Genomic DNA, 19,564 nt, shown 5'->3' with positions numbered 1-19,564 from the left:
GCTGTTAAGCAAGCAACAGCACCTGTCCAGACAAGTACAGGGATTCCCTAGCGAGGAGACTTATTTGATTGTTTTCAATGTTGGGACAGCAATTTTTGGTGAGCACTATACTCTGGAGAATGATAGATGGGGCCCACCATACACTGGAACATTCCAAAGGTGGACATCAGACACTGGAGCAGCATTTACAGGGCCCATTATACACTAGATCATTAGAAATGGGGCCCATTATGTTTGGAGCATTATTTGGGCCCATAAGACAGTGGAGCTTCATCCATGGGGACCAACATATACTGTAGCATTATGTGGAGCTCATCATATACTGTTTCAAACATTATATGGGACCAATGATTCTGTATGGAGAAATAGATGGGCCTCGTCATGAGATGTAAAAAGTGAGGTATTTTTCATTGGACTATACCGCTATTTCTCTGCCGTATCGGAGCATGATGAGTTGTGGTATGTGTTAAAGGGGCGCTCTTTCGCCCAGGGCACATGAAAACCTGGAGCCAGCCCTCCCCCCCACAGTTTGTAGCCAAATAACCCCCATTTTTTAGTGCGTAACTTGTATTATGAAGTTAATTAAGGTTGACAAGCTTAAGAAAGAAGAATTGATGCTTTTGGCATTCAAATGGGCACTGTAGGTGTGTTTCCTGTCCTCCTCTCACTGCCGACTTTTATTCCCCATTGACTTACATTGGGTTTCTTGTTTCGGGACGACCCCGACTTTTCCCTATAATCGGACGATCTTGCTCGACCCGACTTTTGGAAAAGTCGGGTTTCACGAAACGAAACGCGACCCTAAAAAACCAAAAGTCGCTCAACTCTACTGTACAGATACTGCCTGGTGACTGAATCATGCAGCGTTATGTGAACATCCTATTTATTATATTGATGGCTGAACAATATAATGCAAGCACTTTTTACCATTTACTTTTCATGCTCCCTCCCCTATTTCCTCATAGTTTACAAGTTTTCAAGCAGGATCCTCACTCCTCTTGTTATCTGTTTAAATATGTGCTACTCTGTACTGTATTTATTGTATGTGCAAGTTCCTGCTGCAATGTAAAGTACTGCAGAATATGTTGGCGCTACAGAAATAAAAATTATTATTATTATAATATGGGTACTAGTGCTATCCATAAAAACGACAGATAGCACTCATCAGATATAATCGGTCGTTTACATGAGCTCTTATTCTGAAAAAAACGGATGTCATCCTGATCCAGAAGTGAGAAGCAACGGCAACTCCTTGAGTTTGCACGGCAAATGTAACATAAAATAGTAACATAGTTTTGAAGGCTGAAGGAAGTCCTTATGTCCATCTAGTTAAGCCTATTTTTAGTGCAGCTGTTCTGCATTGTTGATCCTGGGGAAGGCAAAAAAAACCCACAGAGTAGAAGCCAATTTTCTCCATAGGGAAAAAAATTCCTTCCCCTAAGCTGGGTCAACCATCTACCTATAATATTCTGTTATTCATAACCTTCTATACTGGTACTCACAAGAAAAGCATCCATTCCCTTCTTAAATTCATTCAGTGAGTTGGCCATCACCACTTCATCAGGAAGAGAATTCGAGAGCCTCACTGCTCTTACCGTGAAGAACCCTCTTCTATGCTGGTGCAGAAATTGTCTTTCCTCCAAACGAAGAGAATGCCCCCTTGTTCTTGTCACAGTCCTTGGTACAAACAGTTCATTGGAGAGATCTCTGTATTGCCCTCTGATATACTTGTCAGAAATATATTAAGTCTCCCCTAAGTCTTCTCTTTTCTAGAGTAAATAGACCTAATTTTGATAACTTTTCTGGGTATTGTAGTGAACCAACTCCATTTATCATTTTAGTAGCCCGCCTTTGAACCCTTTCAAGTTCAGTAATGTCTTTCTTGAGCACCGATGTCCAAAATTGCACACAATACTCCGAGTGTGGTCTGACAAGTGATTTGTACAGAGGGAGAATTATGTTTTCATCTCGTGTCCCCAGAACTCTTCTAATGCATCCCATGACCCTATTTGCTTTGGTGGCAGCTGCCTGACACTGGGCACTCCAATTTAGCTTCTTATTGACAAAGATGCCTAAGTCTTTTTCCATGTCTGATTTCCCCAGCAGTTTTCCATTTAGCAAGTAATTATAGCATCTGTTTCTCCTTCACATGTGCATAACCTTACTCTTATCTGTGTTAAACCTCATTTTCCATTTTTCAGCCCAATTCTCCAATTTACTCAAATCTGTCTGTAGTTGCAAACTGTCCTCCTTTGTGTTAACTACCTTACAAAGTTTTGTATCATCTGCAAATACTGATATTTTACTGTGTAAGCCCTCCACTAAATAATTAATAAATATATGAAATAGTAGGGGGCCCAATACAGAACCCTGTGGTACCCCACTAGTAACCCTGGCCCAATCTGAGTATGCACCATTAATAACCACTCTTTGTTTTCTATCACTAAGCCAGCTACCTACCCATCTACACACATTTTCCCCTAGCCCAAGCTTTCTCATCTTACTTACCAATCTTTTATGTGGGACAGTGTCAAATGCTTTAGAGAAGTCGAGATAAATGACATCCAATGATTCTGCTTGGTCCATTTGAGAGCTTACATCCTCATAAAAGCTGATCAGGTTAGTTTGACAGGAGCAATCCTTCATAAATCCATGTTGATATGGAGTTAAACATTTATTAACATTGAGATATTCCATAATGGTATCCCTTAGAAACCCTTCAAAAATTTTACCCACAACAGATGTTAAGCTTACCGGCCTATAGTTTCCAGGTTCCCTTTTACACCCCTTTTTGAATATTGGTACCACATTTGCTTGCCGCCAATCAAAAGGAACAGACCCTGTTTTTATAGAGTCATTAAATATAAGGAATAGAGGCCTGTCTATCACATTACTTAACTCCCTTAATACCCGAGGGTGAATGCCATCAGGGCCTGGTGATTTGTCAATTTTAAACTTACTAAGGCGGTTCTGCACTTCTTCCTGGGTTAGGGAGGTAATACTTAATGGGGAGTTTACATTATCACTCTGCATTTCCCCTGGCATAAATCCTTTTCCTGTGTGAACACTGTTGAGAAAAAAGTATTTAAAACATTTGCTTTTCCCACATCGCTCTCTATGATTTCACCCTCATTGCTCTTTAAAGGGCCGACACCATCAATTTTAATCTTTTTACTGTTTATATTATTAAAGAATAGTTTGGGGTTTGTTTTACTTTTCTTAGCAATGAGTCTCTCAGTTTCCACTTTTGCGAAATGTATTTGTTTTTTTACACATTTTATTTTTTTCTCTATAACTTTTTAATGCTTCTTCATTGCCTTCTTGTTTTAGCTTCCTAAATGCCTTGTTCTTGTTATTTATTGCCCTTTTTACATCCTTATTTAGCCACATTGGTGTTCTCCTGTGGCAGTCCAAAATGCTTACAATATTATGGAAAAGTAATGAAGTTAATTCATAAATTAATTTTCGCAAATTAGAAATTAAGTGCCCTTCAATTTGATTCCATGTCTGGCTTCGCCCTGGTTTTCTTTTACTTTTTGACTATTGATCTGTGATTGTACATTGATTACTTATTGCACTGGAAGAAGGAGGCACAGGAGGTAATTGAGCACTGACCATATGACACAAGGCCACCAAGCTCGACACTTTCTACCTAATGTTTCTCTATTTTCAGCCCACTCTAATTTGAATAAGACAAGCATCTTGACTAAAACAAAACTGCACAGCAAGTGAATCCTACCGGTAATTACCCAGCAAACAAAACAAGACAGAGATTCATTGCTGGAGCAGCCGCCACGAGCGCAGCAGCTGATGCTGTAAAGGACAGTTGGTGCCACAATTCATAAAGTGCCTTTTTTTGCTTTATAGCTGATCAAACTCAATACCAACTTGAAATAATTGGACTCTGAAGAAGTGTATTTGCATGCCACACTCCTGACACACAATAAACAACCTGTACGTTGTAAATAATGGACATCTGCTTTGTATCATCCTATAACAGTTGCTCCTTTACATGACTAACCCACTACATTGTCTTGTAGATTATGCATGCGCTCACTCATGTTTACCCGTTGATATATTGTGAGTTGATAATTAAATATTAAAATACCTGTCTAAAACTGTTTTGGCTTATATAGTGAATATCCCAGATAAATGTGACAGTAGCAAATCCACAAGGGAAACATTTACAGAGGACGGACAGATGTAGGAACGCTAAAGTTATCATTTAACTCTTTGAAGTAATATTCTTGCTGCGATATTACAATAGATTTATTTTAGTTGACAAACTCAGTAAAACTTTGCGTCTCCAGACATGCAAATTGTCTCTTGAGAGAGCAATAAGACTAGAACTCTAACACCCCCTATTGGAAGCAGCGATCCTAAAAGTCAATATTGAGTTGGCACTAGAGTTCTCTTCCTCTCTGAAGAGACAATTTACATATTTAATTTCCCAGAGGATCATGCGTGGCCTAAAAGTCTTCTCTCTCTGACATGTCAGGCTTGGCATGTCACTCTCCACAAGGAGAAACGTTACCCATTAGACTCCAGCTTCAGACAAAAACTTATTATGATGCTATTAACAAAAAAAGTTATACAGTCGAGTAATTGCAAGTTTTATAATTTCCTAGAATACGTTCTGTATCATTTCCTCATTGTATTAAAGATCTGTGTTAGCAGTCAGTAAATAGTAACCTTCATTTTAGTTTAAAGAGGATAAAAATTACATAGTTGTGATTAGGTGACATCTTTTATAAAAAAAAAAAAGAACAGGGATCTATCTAAATATCCAGCATCTTTGTTTTTTCCTATTTTCTAGAGAAGTAACACAATTCTAATTTCATATATTTTATGTTTTCTTGCTATGGCGATACAGAGTGTAACTTTATTTGTTAGTTACATATGAAGGTGGCTGTCTCAGTATGGACGTGTTCACACCTATTCTGTTTGGAAGTGGCGTTCAGTCTTTCGATATTTGTATACATAGGCTATCTGAACCAGCACTCCACCCATTTTAATAACAGCAGGATCCGACCTACCATAATAAATGTAGGCTATCAGCCCAAGAGAGGAAACACATTAGGTTAGGTTCCAAACAAAAAAAAAATCGCCTTCTCATGGCTGCTGGACATACATGAATAGACTACTTTATGCACTAAGTATCTTCATTTTTTTCTATTTTCCAGAGCAATAATGCAATTCCAATTTCATATATTTCATGTTTACATGCTATAACATTACAGAGTGCAACTTTATTTGTTAGTTAGGGATCTAAGTCTGATCTTCACAACACATATGTGGAAATGTATCATGGCACAAGGGAAATTGTGGAGTACCTAGGAAAATGAGTAGTTTGTGTTCATCAGGCTTGAAAAGTTTACAAAACCATCTTGAAATGGTTAGTCCACAGTCAAACAGATTTTGTGCAAATGGAGGATATTTAAGACCATTATTATGCTCTTCAAGGGTGGGCAACCAAGAGCAAGGTGTACAGTAAGAAGCCTAAGGTAAACCCTAAACAAATAACAGTTTTTCTCTCTATTATTAGCTTTTGTTAATGTTAATGAGTCCACCATCAGAAGTACAGTAATCAACAACGTTGATTACAAGAAGAAAGCCACTCTTCCAAGAGAACATGGCTCCTCATTAGAGATGAGTCAATATGCTCGGAAAATGATCGCCAAATATAAAATAGGCATGAATATGGTACATTCGGATTCGTGATCGGTAAGGCCCCATTCATACATCAGTTTTTTGCCGTCAGTCACAATCCGTTGGCTCGACGGATCGACGAATCCGTCGCAGATTGTGAAAAACTGATGCGACATATCCGTTTTTTTTGATGGATCCGACTAGCGGATCCGGTGAAAAAACAGATCCATTGCATCAGTTTTTTCATCCGTTTCTTCCGTTTTTCAAAGGATCAGTTTTTTGAAACCATTATTTTTTTCTATTTTAACCAAAGTTTTGTACCCTATTACCCCAAGTATTGTACCTTGTTACCCAAAGTATTGTACCTTACCCAAAGTATTGTACCTTATCATTAAATAAATGAAAGACAATAATGCTTTTTATAAAAAAAATATTTATTTATTAATAGTTATCGGAGCATTCTCAGTTAAAAAAAATGGAATCCGATCCCAGATTCCATCATTTTACGGATTACAACGGATCCTGAGCCCATAGGCTTCCATTCTAGCAAACGACGGATGGCAACGAATCTGTCCCTGTCCGATTTTTCGGTGTAGACAAAAAACGTTACACAAGCATTTTTCTTAAAATCGGAAAAAGTTGGTAACATTCGGTAAAAGATAGAATAAAAGATGGTAATTCAAGTGCCGCATTCAGTGAAATCACAGCGTGACAGGTTAGAATTGGTGATGAGCGAGCATTAAAATGCTCGGGTGGTCGAACAACGAATCTAATGGAAGTCTATGGAAGACCCAAGCATTTTTACAGCAATCCCCCCCGGGGGTCCTTTCAAGGTCTAAAAATGTCTAAAAATTATGGAAACACTGCTCAAATGACACGAAAACATCATGGCAAGATTTGAGTGATGCAAGAGTGCTAGAGGGGAGGCCAGAGAGTAGAAGGTTGCACTAGTCAAGCCCGGAGATGATGAGGGTGTGCACAACCATTTTTGAAGTTTCTTGAAATATATGGATCTATATGATGTGTTTGAGTTGTAGTGGGCCGGAGGAGGCAAGGGCTTGGATATGTAACTTGAAATAGAGGGCAGAATTGAGCATCACCCCGAGGCCACGAACATGCGGGACTATTTGTCACAGTGTGCTGCCCCATCATTACACAGGCATGTGTCCCACAACATTACCCGTGTTCTCCACAATGCTGTTACTTGGAAAGTCCACCTAGCCACAAACACATGGGCAAGTGCTTGTGGTCAGACACAGTATATCTCACAGAGAGCACATGTGGTTAACATAGTGGAAGCCAGGACCCACTCCAACCTTGGTATGTTGCACGTCCTCGCAACCCCGAGTATTGCGGACCCTGCATGAATCTGGGTTGCCCCGACAGTCTACAGCTCTTGCACCTCCTCCTTCACCTGCTCTTCAGCCTCCATCTCCTAAAGTAGCACATCAGTCAAGCGCTGGAAGCACTGCAGCACTGCCTCATCAAAGTGGCAACAGGCGGTGCTGAAGCTAATATGCTTATGTGACAAACCGCACAATGATGAAGAGTTGTGGACTGCTCTAAAACAGCAGGCAGATCTGCAATGTAACCAACTAACCAATGTAACCAAATATGCAAAACAGGTGATAATGATCATCAGTTTCATATGTGTGTCAAAACACAGTTATTGACTGAAACAGAAGTATCTGTGTGGGAGGCTTAATACTGGGCGAGGAACAGCCAAATTCTGCTACAAAGGTGAGGTTGTAGAATTGAGTTTCATGTCACAGATCATGCTACATGGCTAGAGTTGAGCGAAACAGGTCGGTCAGATTAAAAAATCGCCGACTTTCGCCAAAGTCGGGTTTTGCCGATTGAAACCCGACCCTAGCGTGAGGTCGGCCGTGAGGTTGCCGATCAGCACGCCAAAGTCGCTTTTCAAATGATGCTTTCAGCGCCTTTTCTCACCCAATGATGGAGGACACACACTGTGGGCAACGCGATGACATGCGCAGCGGCTAGCACCATCTTAGAGAAGGGCATTGAAGTGATTGGCTGGCTTTGTGTGGTGTCACAGTGGGTATAAAAAGCTTTGAACGCCGACCGCCATCATACTTCTGCCAATCTTACAATAGGGAGAGGTGCTACTGTTGATTCTGAACAAGGAGAATGTTAGGCAGGGAAGAAGAAAAAAAAACTGCTTCTGCTGATAGCGCTTTTCACTGTACAGTTAGTGTGCAGTGAAAGGGGAGGATTTTTGTTGTGTGCAGCAGCGCAGGTGGTGATTATGCTGCCTTTTAAGGCTACCTGCTAACTGCATTGCTGTGTGCACACTAATGTTCAAATGTTTATTATTTTGTCCTGGTGAGTTACTGAGCGTTCATTTTTTCACACACTGTCTAGCAGTGTACGCTCCTCACACACTACCATGTACCGGCTGGTATCACGGACAAATAGAAGCTATCTGGGTGTGACTCTGGAAGAAAAAGCCGAGGAGTTTGTCCGTTTTTCCAGACCTACACTTTAGAGTTGTGTCCGTTTTTCAAACAGTTTCGTATATCTGCTGTTTGATTACAGTCAAAACTAGACAGAGACAGCATGTGTCAGTCCGTATACAAATACACGGAGCTTGACAATTTTCCATACAGACACCATCTAGCGGTGTACGCTCCTCACACACTACCGTGTACCGGCTGGTATCACGGACAAATAGAAACTATCTGGGTGTGACTCTGGAAGAAAAAGCCGAGAAGTTTGTCCATTTTTCCAGACCTACACCTTAGAGTTGTGGCCGTTTTTCAGACAGTTTCGTATATCTGCTGTTTGATTACAGTGTAAACTAGACAGAGACAGCGTGTGTCAGTCCGTATACAAATACACGGAGCTTGACAATTTTACATACACACACCGTACAGCGGTGTACGCTCCTCACACACTACCGTGTACCGCCTTCTAGCACGGACAAATAGAAGGTACCTGTTTGTGACTCTGGAAAAAAAAGAGGAGTTTTTCCGTTTTTCCAGACCTACACCTTAGAGTCGTGTCCGTTTTTCAAACAGTTTCGTATATCTGCTGTTTGATTAGAGTAAAAACCAGAAAGAGACAGCGTGTGTCAGTACGGAAACAAATACATGGAGCTTGACAATTTTACGTACACACACCGTACAGTAGTGTACGCTCCTCACACACTACCGTGTACTGCCTTCTAGCACGGACAAATAGAAGCTACCTGTGTGTGACTCTGTAAAAAAAAAGCGTGGAGTTTTTTCGTTTTTCCAGACCTACACCTTAAAGTCATGTCCGTTTTTCAAACAGTTTCATATGTCTGATGATTGATTATGGTCTAAACTAGACAGAGACAGCGTGTGTCAGTCCGTATACAAATACACGGAGCTTGACAATTTTACATACACACACCGTACAGCGTTGTGCGCTCCTCATACAGTATTGTATATCTGCCGTTCGCTTTACAGTCACTTTTAAACCTAGTCAGCGTGTGTGTGTGACTTGTGATACAGTTCCGTATATCTGCTTATTGGATTACTGTCCAATACATACTGTGAGAGCATCTGTGACTAACATAATATATACGTTGATTTAATTTGTTTAATACACCTTACACAGCTGGTCGCTCGTCATACAGTACCATCTCTCTGCTGGTATTTTTGTTACATTTTCCCAAACATGAGGAAGTATGGTGGAAGAGGCCATGGACGTGTGAAGGTGGGTGAAGCTGGTCCTGATGGTGGTGAAGGACACAAGGAAAGGGGTTGCTCCTGCTGAGAAGCCTGCAGTTACGACTCGGTGCTTGCATTTTTTACAACTTCAGAAGAGGAGGCGATAGAGCTGGAGACTGTTTCAGCAATGTAAGCCACAAACAGTTCCTGATACTCCGGCTTTAAAAGCAGTCTGCCTACTCCCAGAAAAGGGAGCCTTACAGGCCTTCCAGAGCTACACCATGATGCTGGCTCAAATCCTCCTGCCTTAGCTGCTATTGTGTTTTTGACTCTACCAGCAGATGCACCACCACCACCATCAGTACCAGTTGGCCCTCCACGCCCACATCCACGTCCTCTTCCACCATACTTCCTCATGTTTTTTAAAATGGACCCAAAATACCAGCAGATATATGGTACTGTATCAGAAGCGTACAGCTCTATACAGTATATGGATAACAGTAAATCTCTGTATATATTTCATGAGGCATACACAGATGCTCACAGGATCAAAATGGATTACCCAATAAAATAACAAGTTGAAAAAGAGGAACAGTATTACTAGATACAAGGTATATATAGTATAGTGTAAACATTCTGATTCTCAGTATGCATTTCAGGAGGCAGACACAAACGCTCTCAGGCCCAGTATGGATTACACAAGAATATGAAAAGCTGTTATGGGTGCTGTGCGTTATGTACACAAGCGTACAGCTGTATACAGTGTTGGGGTAATATTAAAGTTCCAAATATATTGCCGGAGTAACAGACAGATGTTTACAGGCTCATTATGGATTACACCAGAATCTAATTAGCTAAAAAGGTTACTGTATCAGAAGCGTTCTGCTGTATACAGTGTTGGCCAAATTGAAAATATAGGTATATATTTCCGTAGTCACTCAGTTTGGTTTTGACCATAATAAAAAATGTTGTAAAAAAGGTCCTGGATAACAAGATAGCAAGTATATATTTTTTAGGGTACAATTGAAATCTCCATATAAATAGTCCCATAGTCACTCTCAGACGCTTACACAGTATGGATTTGACCGTAATGATAAATGTCGAGCAAAGGTACTGTATAATAAGATACAAGCTGTATCGAGTATAGTATAAAAATTTGGCTCTCCGATTCACCGTGTATATAGAAGGCGTAACCCACACACACTCACTCACTATGGATGATGAAGGGAAGGTGGACTGACAGACAAACCAGCCTGTAGTGAGAAGCAGAGGTGCAGCGCAGTGTAGGTGTGAAACCGCTAAGATAAAGAGAAAGGGTGCAGTGTTTTAGTTTGCCCATTGGAGAACAGTGGAGAGTGTAGGAGTGGGACTGAATAACTGCCATTGGTCAGAGAAACTGTTAGGTGATGGTGGGTGGAGTTACCAGACCTGGAAGTATAAAAGGCTGAGGGAAGGTTCTGGAAGAGTCAGTCAGCGAAGGGAGCACAGTAAAGAGGAAGCTCTGATGAGGAAATCGAGACAGTGGAAAGGCTCCAGAGAGGACTGACAGTTGAGGCGGTCACGGGGGGTTGGCGCAGAGGACGGTAGTCGCAGACGAAGACAGCCTGGGGTTATCATACGGACGGTGTGTTCAGACTGGTGCAGCGCTGTGGTGGTTGGGCCTAGGCCAGCCACAGTGGAAGAGCTACAGAGGACGCCACGATTATAGTTACAAAGGAAGTGAAGGTACTGGGGCCTGTGTACAGAGATATGTGAAACAGCTGTGGTGAATTGCTGTTGTCGACAGAAGGATGGGCGCTTAAATCGGACCTGTTCAATACAAACTCTCAAACTCTGTCTCAGTCTCGTGTTTGTCTGCGGCAAGAAGAGGTTCCCCCCACAGAGTTAGTTATCCTACAGATGATACCTTAAAACAAATTTTTGAAACAAGGTACAGTATCAGCACATACCAGGTGTGTCCAGTCTAGGGTTAAATTTCCGTCTATACTTCCGGAGTCAGACACAGACACTCACAGGCTCACTATGTATTACACCAGAATTAAAAAAGTAGAAAAAGGGAAAGGTATTCATAGCGTACACCAGTATACAGTGTTGTGGTATTTTTAAATCTTCGTATATATTTCAATCTCAGTAAGCCAGTCAAGAATCTCCGCTACTGGAAACTACATGGATACACATATAAACGCAAAGTCAAGTGTTAGCAGAAATTTTGGAATTACTGATCGCGGGAAAACCTCCCGGTAGATGTTGCAGAGGTGATGCAGACCCTAAATTACTGTGTCTGTGGAGAAAGCGAAAAAGGTTCTTTGTGAAGAAAGGATTGCTTTATCGCAGTAGCATGGATCACATCACCGTTACTCGTCTCCATCAAATTGTGATCACAGGGAGAGATGTACCCTTGGTCCTCACTGCCTATCATGATGTGTCTGGTCATTTTAGAGTGCAAAAGACAGAAGCCACAGGCCGTAGGCGATTCTACTGTATTGGCATGAGAGGAGACATTGAAAAATGGTGGCAGGAATGTCACACGTCTGTGACTATCACAACTGTGAAAGGTGACCTTAAACCACCACTGCATCCGCTTGTAAGTTGACGTCCATTTTAAATGGTAGCCATTGATCATCTGAAGGTAGAGGCCAGCAGGACGGGCCATAGCTACATCTTAACCATCATTGATCAATACACCAAATTTCTAGTGGCCGTCCCTGTGAAGGATTTAACTGCCCAGACTACACAGCTTGGAGCAGGGAGAGGTAAGTATTGCAACTTGCAGGTGCTGTGGCCATGACCAAGCAGGGGGGGCACAATCGTGGTCAACGGTACTGGCACAGGGCCCCTCATAGTACGCTGGTGTGTCTGATGGTGAGTGGGCCCTCCCACCATCTGAGACACTGTATTGTACTATGAGGGGCCCTGTGCGATTGCCGTCAGCCATCAGTGGGCCCATCCACCTGTTCAGAGCAACGGCACTTTCCCGGGTGCGCCAGGTCTTGACCCAAGCCGTTGGGGGAGGGGTGGGCAGCCCAGTTTTGGAGGTTTAAAAATTGGCATATGTAGATGTGTTGGCTGGACATTCAGCTGCTGCAAAGGGAGTAATTGGGCAAGACCGAGGCAGAGGAGGAAAAAACCGAGTCACTTTTCTGGTAACCTATGTGTCATCAGGGGAAGGTGGTACAAAACCTTTGAAACCCATGCATGGTTCATTTTAATGAAGGTTAGATCATCAACATTTTGGGTCGACAGACGGGTCCTTTTTTCTGTCCGGATTGATCCAGCAGCACTGAAGACTCTTTCAGATAACATCCTAGCAGCAGGGCAAGCGAGCTCCTGTAAGGCATATTGTGTCAATTCAGGCCAGGCATCCGGTTTAGAGGCCCAATAGTCAAAGGGAAATGACCTGTGAGGGAGTACATCGCTATGAGAGGAAAAGTAGTTTGTAACCATAGTTGACAACTGCTGCCTCCTGTCACTTTTAATCGATGCAGTATTAGCAAGCGTGTAAGCGGTACTTGAGAAAACATTCCACAACATGGTCATTAAACCCCTGTCTCCGACACCACTTCTGCTGTGTGCACCACGAACACCTCTTCCATGTTGCCCACTACGGCTCATGGGAGAACCAGCACTGCTGCTGTGTGCTGGAAAAGCCTCAAACAACCGGTTTACCACAGTTGCTTGTTTGCCAATATTATCTCTAGGTTCTCCTGTGGCATGATGTTGTGTAATTTGCCTTTGTAGCATGGATCAAGGATGCTGGCCAGCCAGTATTCGTCATCCCTCATCATTTTTGCAATGCAGGGGTCCCTTTTAAGGATCCTCAAGGCATAATCACACATGTGGGCCAATGTTCCAGGTGTCAATGATGCACTGCCCGTGGTGGGTGGAGGAGCAGTTACTGGCAAATCCACATCCCTATAGCCATGCACAAACACTGCCCCTGACCTTGGAACGCCAAAATTTTCTCTTGCCCCTGAGAAACATCCTCCTGCCCAAAATTATCATCCCCCTATCCTCATCCTCATCCTCTTCCTCTTCCTCCTCCACTTCGTCCAGGACAGTTCCCTGACCAGACAATGGCTGAGTGTCATCAAGGCTTCTCTCCTCCTCCGCTGCAGATGCCTGATCCTTAATGTGCGTCAAACTTTGCATGAGAAGACGCATAAGTGGGCTGCTCATGTTTATGATGGCGTCGTCTGCGCTTACCATCCGTGTGCATTCCTCAAAACACTGAAGGACTTTACAGAGGTCTTTCAACTTTGACCACTGCACACCCGACAATTCTATCTCTTCCCTCAAACTGCCTGCCCATGTATCCTCCCACAAATGCATTACAGCCTGCCTCTGTTCGCACAGCCTCTCAACCATGTGCAGGGTGGAGTTCCACCTTGTTGCAACGTCTATGACTGGGCAGTGCTTGGGGAGATGGAGCAATCGCTGCAGCTTCTGCATACGACTGGAGTATACGGCTGAGCGACGGATGTGCGAGCACAGTCTTCGCACCTTATGGAGCAGGGATGTTAACTCTCGATAATTATTAACCCCTTCATGACCAAGCCTATTTTGACCTTAATGACCAGGCCATTTTTTGCAATTCTGACCAGTGTCCTTTTATGAGGTAATAACTCAGGAACGATTCAACGGATCCTAGCGATTCTGAGAATGTTTTTTCGTGACATATTGGGCTTCATGTTAGTGGTAAATTTAGGTTGATAATTTTTGCATTTATTTGTCAAAAAGTCAGAAATTTGGCGAAAATTTAGAAAATTTTGCAATTTTCAAATTTTGAATTTTTATTCTGTTAAACCAGAGAGTTATGTGACACAAAATAGTTACTAAATAACATTTCCCACAAGTCTACTTTACATCAGCACAATTTTGGAAACAAAATATTTTTTTGTTAGGAAGTTATAAGGGTTAAAAGTTGACCAGCGATTTCTCATTTTTACAATAAAATTTACAAAACCATTTTTTTTAGGGACCACCTCACATTTGAAGTCACTTTGAGGGGTCTATATGGCAGAAAATACCCAAAAGTTACACCATTCTAAAAACTGCACCCCTCAAGCTACTCAAAACTACATTCAAGATGATTATTAACCCTTCAGGTGTTTCACAGGAACTAAAGCAATGTGGAAAGAAAAAATGGATATTTTAATTTTTCCAACAAAAATTTTCTTTTAGCATCAATTTTTTCATTTTCACATGGGCAACAGGATAAAATGGATCCTAAAATTTGTTGAACAATTTCTCCTGAGTGCACAGATACCTCATATGTGGTCATAAACCTCTGTTTGGGTGCACGGCAGGGCCCAGAAGGCAAGGAGCACCATTTGATTTTTTGAATGGAAAATTAGCTCCAATCGTTATCGGACACCATGTCGCATTTGGAGAGCCCCTGTGCACCTAAACATTGGAGCTCCCCCACAAGTGACCCCATTTTGGAAACTAGACCCCCTAAGGAACTTATCTAGACATGTAGGGAGCACTTTGAACCCCAAGTGCTTCACAAAAGTTTATAACACAGAGCAGTGAAAATAAAAAAAATTTTTTCCTCAAAAATGATTTTTAGCACACTATTTTTAATTTTCACAAGGCTAACAGGAGAAATTGGACCACAAATCTTGTTGTCCAGTTTGTCCTGAGTACGCTGGTACCCCATATGTGGGGGGAACCACTGTTTGGGCACACGGCAGGGCTCAGAAGGGAAGGAGCGCCATTTGACTTTTTGAAATGCAAATTACTTCGTTAGCGGACACCATGTCGTGTTTGGAGAGCCCCTGTGTGCCTAAACATTGGAGCTCCCCCACAAATGACCCCATTTTGGAAACTAGACCCCCTAAGGAACTTATCTAGATGTGTGGTGAGCACCTTGAACCCTCAAGTGCTTCACAAAAGTTTATGACGCAGAGCCGTGAAAATAAAAAAAAAAATTTTTCCCTCAAAAAATTATTTTTTAGTGCGTAATTTTTTATTTTCACAAGGGTACCAGGATAAATTAGACCCCAAAATTTGTTTTCCAGTTTGTCGTGAGTACGCTGGTACCCCACATGTGGGGGGGAACCACTGTTTGGGCACACGTCGGGGCTCGGAAGGGAAGTAGTGACATTTTGAAATGCTGACTTTGATGGAATGGTCTGCGGGCATCATGTTACATTTGCAGAGCCCCTGATGTACCTAAACTGTGGAACCCCCCACAAGTGACCCCATTTTGGAGACTAGACCCCCCCAAGGAACTTATCTAGTTGTGTGGTGAGCACCTTCAACCCCCAAGCGCTTCACAGAAGTTTATAACGCAGAGCCGTGAAAATAAAAAATATTTTTTTTCCTCAAAAAAAAAAAAAAGATTTTTAGCCAGCAATTTTTTTTTCACAGGGGTAGCAGGATAAATTGGACCCCAAAAGTTGTTGTCCAGTTTGTCCTGAGTACGCTGATACCTCATATGTGGGTGGGGACCACTGTTTGAGTACACGTTGGGGCTCGGAAGGGAAGTAGTGACATTATGAAATGCTGACTTTGATGGAATGGTCTTCGGGCATCATGTTACATTTGCAGAACCCCTGATGTACCTAAACTGTGGAACCCCCCACAAGTGATGCCATTTTGGAAACTAGACCCCCCAAGGAACTTATCTAGATGTGTGGTGAGCACCTTGAACCCCCAAGTGCTTCACAGAAGTTTATAACGCAGAGACGAGAAAATAAAAAATATTTTTTTTTCCTAAAAAAAAATGATTTTTAGCCATCAATTTTTTTTTCACAAGGGTAGCAGGATAAATTGGACCCCAAAAGTTGTTGTGCAATGTGTTCTGAGTACACCGATACCTCATATATGGGGGGGACCACTGTTTGGGCGCACGGCAAGTTGTTGTACAGTTTATCCTGATTACGCTGGTGCCCCATATATGGGGGGGAACTATTGTTTGGGCACACGTAAGGGCTCGGAATGGAAGTAGTGGCGTTTTGAAATGCAGACTTTGATGGAATGGTCTGCGGTCGTCATTACGTTTGCAGAGCCCCTGATGTGCCTAAACAATAGAAACCCCCACAAGTGACCCCATTTTGGAAACTAGACCTCCAAAGTAACTTATCTAGATGCCTGGTGAGCACTTTGGACCCCCAAGTGCTTCACAGAAGTTTATAACGCAGAGACGTGAAAATTAAAAAAAAAAAAAATTTCCACAAAAATATTTTTTTAGCCCCCAATTTTTTATTTTCCCAAGGGTACCAGGAGAAATTAGAAGTAAAAGAACAGAATAATCCAGCTCACCGCACTGCCTTGCTGGTAGGATCCAAATCCTGCGCACGGATTTGACTAGGCAGTCAATCAATAGTAGAAAAAAGGGAAGAAAGTTCCAGCGCCAGGAATGGAAAATTAAAAATCCATTTTATTGTGCCAATGCATATTAAAATTCCAGCAAGTACAGCATATCAGTTGGATGACTGCAGAACAACGCGTTTCGACGCCTCAGGTCTTAATCATGTTCTGATTAAGACCTGAGGCATCGAAACGCGTTGTTCTGCAGTCATCCGACTGATATGCTGTACTTGCAGGAGAAATTAGACCCCCAAAGTTGTTGTGCAATTTTTCCTGAGTACGCTGATACCCCATATGTTGGGGTAAACTGCTGTTTGGGCACACGTCGGGGCTTGGAAGGGAGGAAGCACCGTTTAACTTTTTGAACGCAAAATTGGCTGGAATCAAAGGTTGCACCGTATCGCGTTTGGAGACCCCCTGATGTGCCTAAACAGTGGAAACCCCTCAATTCTAACTCCAGCCCTAACCCCAACACACCCCTAACCATAATCCTAACCCCAACATACCCCTAACCCTAATCCCAACCTTAACCATAACCCTAACCACAAGCCTAACCCTAATTCCAACCCTAACCCTAATTCCAACCCTAATCCTCTTTCCAACCCTAACCCTCTTTCCAACCCTAACCCTAACCCTCTTTTCAACCCTAACCCTCTTTTTAACCCTAACCCTCTTTTCAACCCTAACGGAAAAATAAAAATAAAAATATTTTCTTTATTTTATTAGTTCTGCCTACCTATGGGGGTGATAATCGGGGGGTTTATTTACTTTTTCTTTCATTTTGATCACTGTGAGAGTGATCAAAATGAATGAATGGAATCTGCAGCCGGCAGATTCGGGCGGGCGCACTGCGCATGCGGCCGCCATTTTCCAAGATGGCGGCGCCCATCATCCAGACCCGACGGACACCAGGAGGGACGGGGGGACTCAGGAGGTATCGGGGGGGTGAGGGGGGGATCGGAGGCTGGCAGGGAGCAGAGGGAATGGGATGGGGCAGATGATGACAGCGGCGGCAGATCGCCGCTGTCATTCAGTTGCGGGGGGGCGATCGCCGGTGGGGGAGGGTGGTGGAATCGGTGTCTCCAGCCATGTCCGATGCTACAGCAGCATCGGACATGGCTGGATTGTAATATTTCATCAATTTTCATTGATGAAATATTACTATCGCTCTGATTGGCTGTTTCACTTTTAACAGCCAATCAGAGCGATCGTAGCCACGTGGGGGCGAAGCCACGCCCCCTGTGGTGAATTACAAAGCCCCCTGTACCCCTGTATCTGCGGGTCGGGTGACCTTTCAGTGACCCCGGTCACCCGACTGCAGGGGGGCTTTAAAGTCATGACGCCACATAGGCATCACTGGTCAGATTTGAACCAGGTTTCATGCCACCTATGTGGCATCATTGGTCGTGAAAGGGTTAAGGAAGCACTGCACCACCAGGTTCAAAGTGTGAGCCAGGCAAGGTATGCGTGTGAGTTTGGCACGGGCTATGGCTGCCTCAAAATTACAGCCGTTATCACTGACTACCTTGCCAGCCTCAAGATGTAGACTGCCCAGCCATGACTCTGATTGTCGCTGCAAGTAGTCAGCCAGTACCTCCACGGTGTGTCTGTTGTCGCAAAAAAAACATCATCTTTAACACAGCCTGCTGACGCTTACCACTAGCTGTTTGATAGTGGGACACCTCCTGTGCAACACCGCCAGCTGTGGATGCAGTGCTCTGTGCGACTGCGCTCTGTGGACGAGCTTTCACTGATAGACGAGGAGGAGGAGCGAAAGCTTACAGGCAACTGTTTCCTATACTGTGGACTAGGCAGCACTGTTCCACCACCGCTATCCCCAGTAGATCCTGCATCCACCACAGTAACCCAGTGCGCAGTGATGGACACGTAACGGCCCTGGCCATGCCTACTGGTCCATGCATCCGCTGTGAGGTGCACCTTTCCTTTTAGTGCATGTACAATGCGGTCTTTCACATACCGGTGGAGAGCAGGGATGGCTTTTTGAGAAAAGAAGTGACGACTGGGTAGGTCTTAGCGTGGGAAAGCGTAGGCCATGAGGTCGCGGAAAGCTTAGCTTTCAACCAAACGGTAGGGCATCATCTCTAATGAGATTAGTTTGGCAATGTAGGCATTCAAACACAGTGTACGCGGATGAGAGGATGAGTACTTTCTTGTCCTACTCAGAGTGTCTGGTAGGGTGAGCTGGACTGGAGAGCTCCATATGGGGGAAGTAGCAGTGGACTGTGTAAGAGAATGGTCAGCTATAATATACTGATCTGCCATGATCAACCAGGCAGCCATCTTGAGAAAGTTAGGAAAGAATATATTCAACTTTTACAATAGAACTGATACGATGAACTCTGTAAAAGTAGATTGAGGATGTAAAATGAGATCATGCCCATTAACAAATTTAGAAGATGTGCATATAGGTAAATTGGATCAACCTCAGGGCAATGAGAAAATAGAATCAACGAATATATGGTAAATATGTGTATTTATGATAGTGTTAGTAGGAATCAGACTTCTACAATTGTCAAATGTATGAATTTATGGGTTTAGTCTAAGAGCAGTAATAAGATTAATGTCAGTAGCTAGAGATAATATTGAATTTATGTGTTTTTAATGTGGTTTAGTGATGAGTTAATTAATGATGTAATATTGTGTTACTTCTTCCTTTGTCCAAAAAGATATGATGTAACCATATATGCCCTTCTGCTATACTATGTATACAGCTTCCTTTGTTTGCATAATGTATAAAAAGCCCCTGTTACTGTTGCTCGGGGCCATTCCACTGCCATTATGCCGCTGTGCCACACCATGGCCAGGGTTGGGGCCTTTTCATTGCCAGACTTCTCAGCGATTCTTCGCCCATCTTGAACCCTGTTTTGTGCCTGTATGCTTCAACTTCACTGACTAATCCGCACCTGTTCTGCCGTGTATCT

The sequence above is a fragment of the Dendrobates tinctorius genome, unplaced genomic scaffold, assembly GCF_039654945.1.
Source record: "Dendrobates tinctorius isolate UK_male_01 unplaced genomic scaffold, ASM3965494v1 ptg000078l, whole genome shotgun sequence".
NCBI lineage: Eukaryota > Metazoa > Chordata > Amphibia > Anura > Dendrobatidae > Dendrobates > Dendrobates tinctorius.
The sequence above is the reverse complement of the archived record's forward strand: the minus strand, read 5'-3'. Positions refer to the sequence as shown.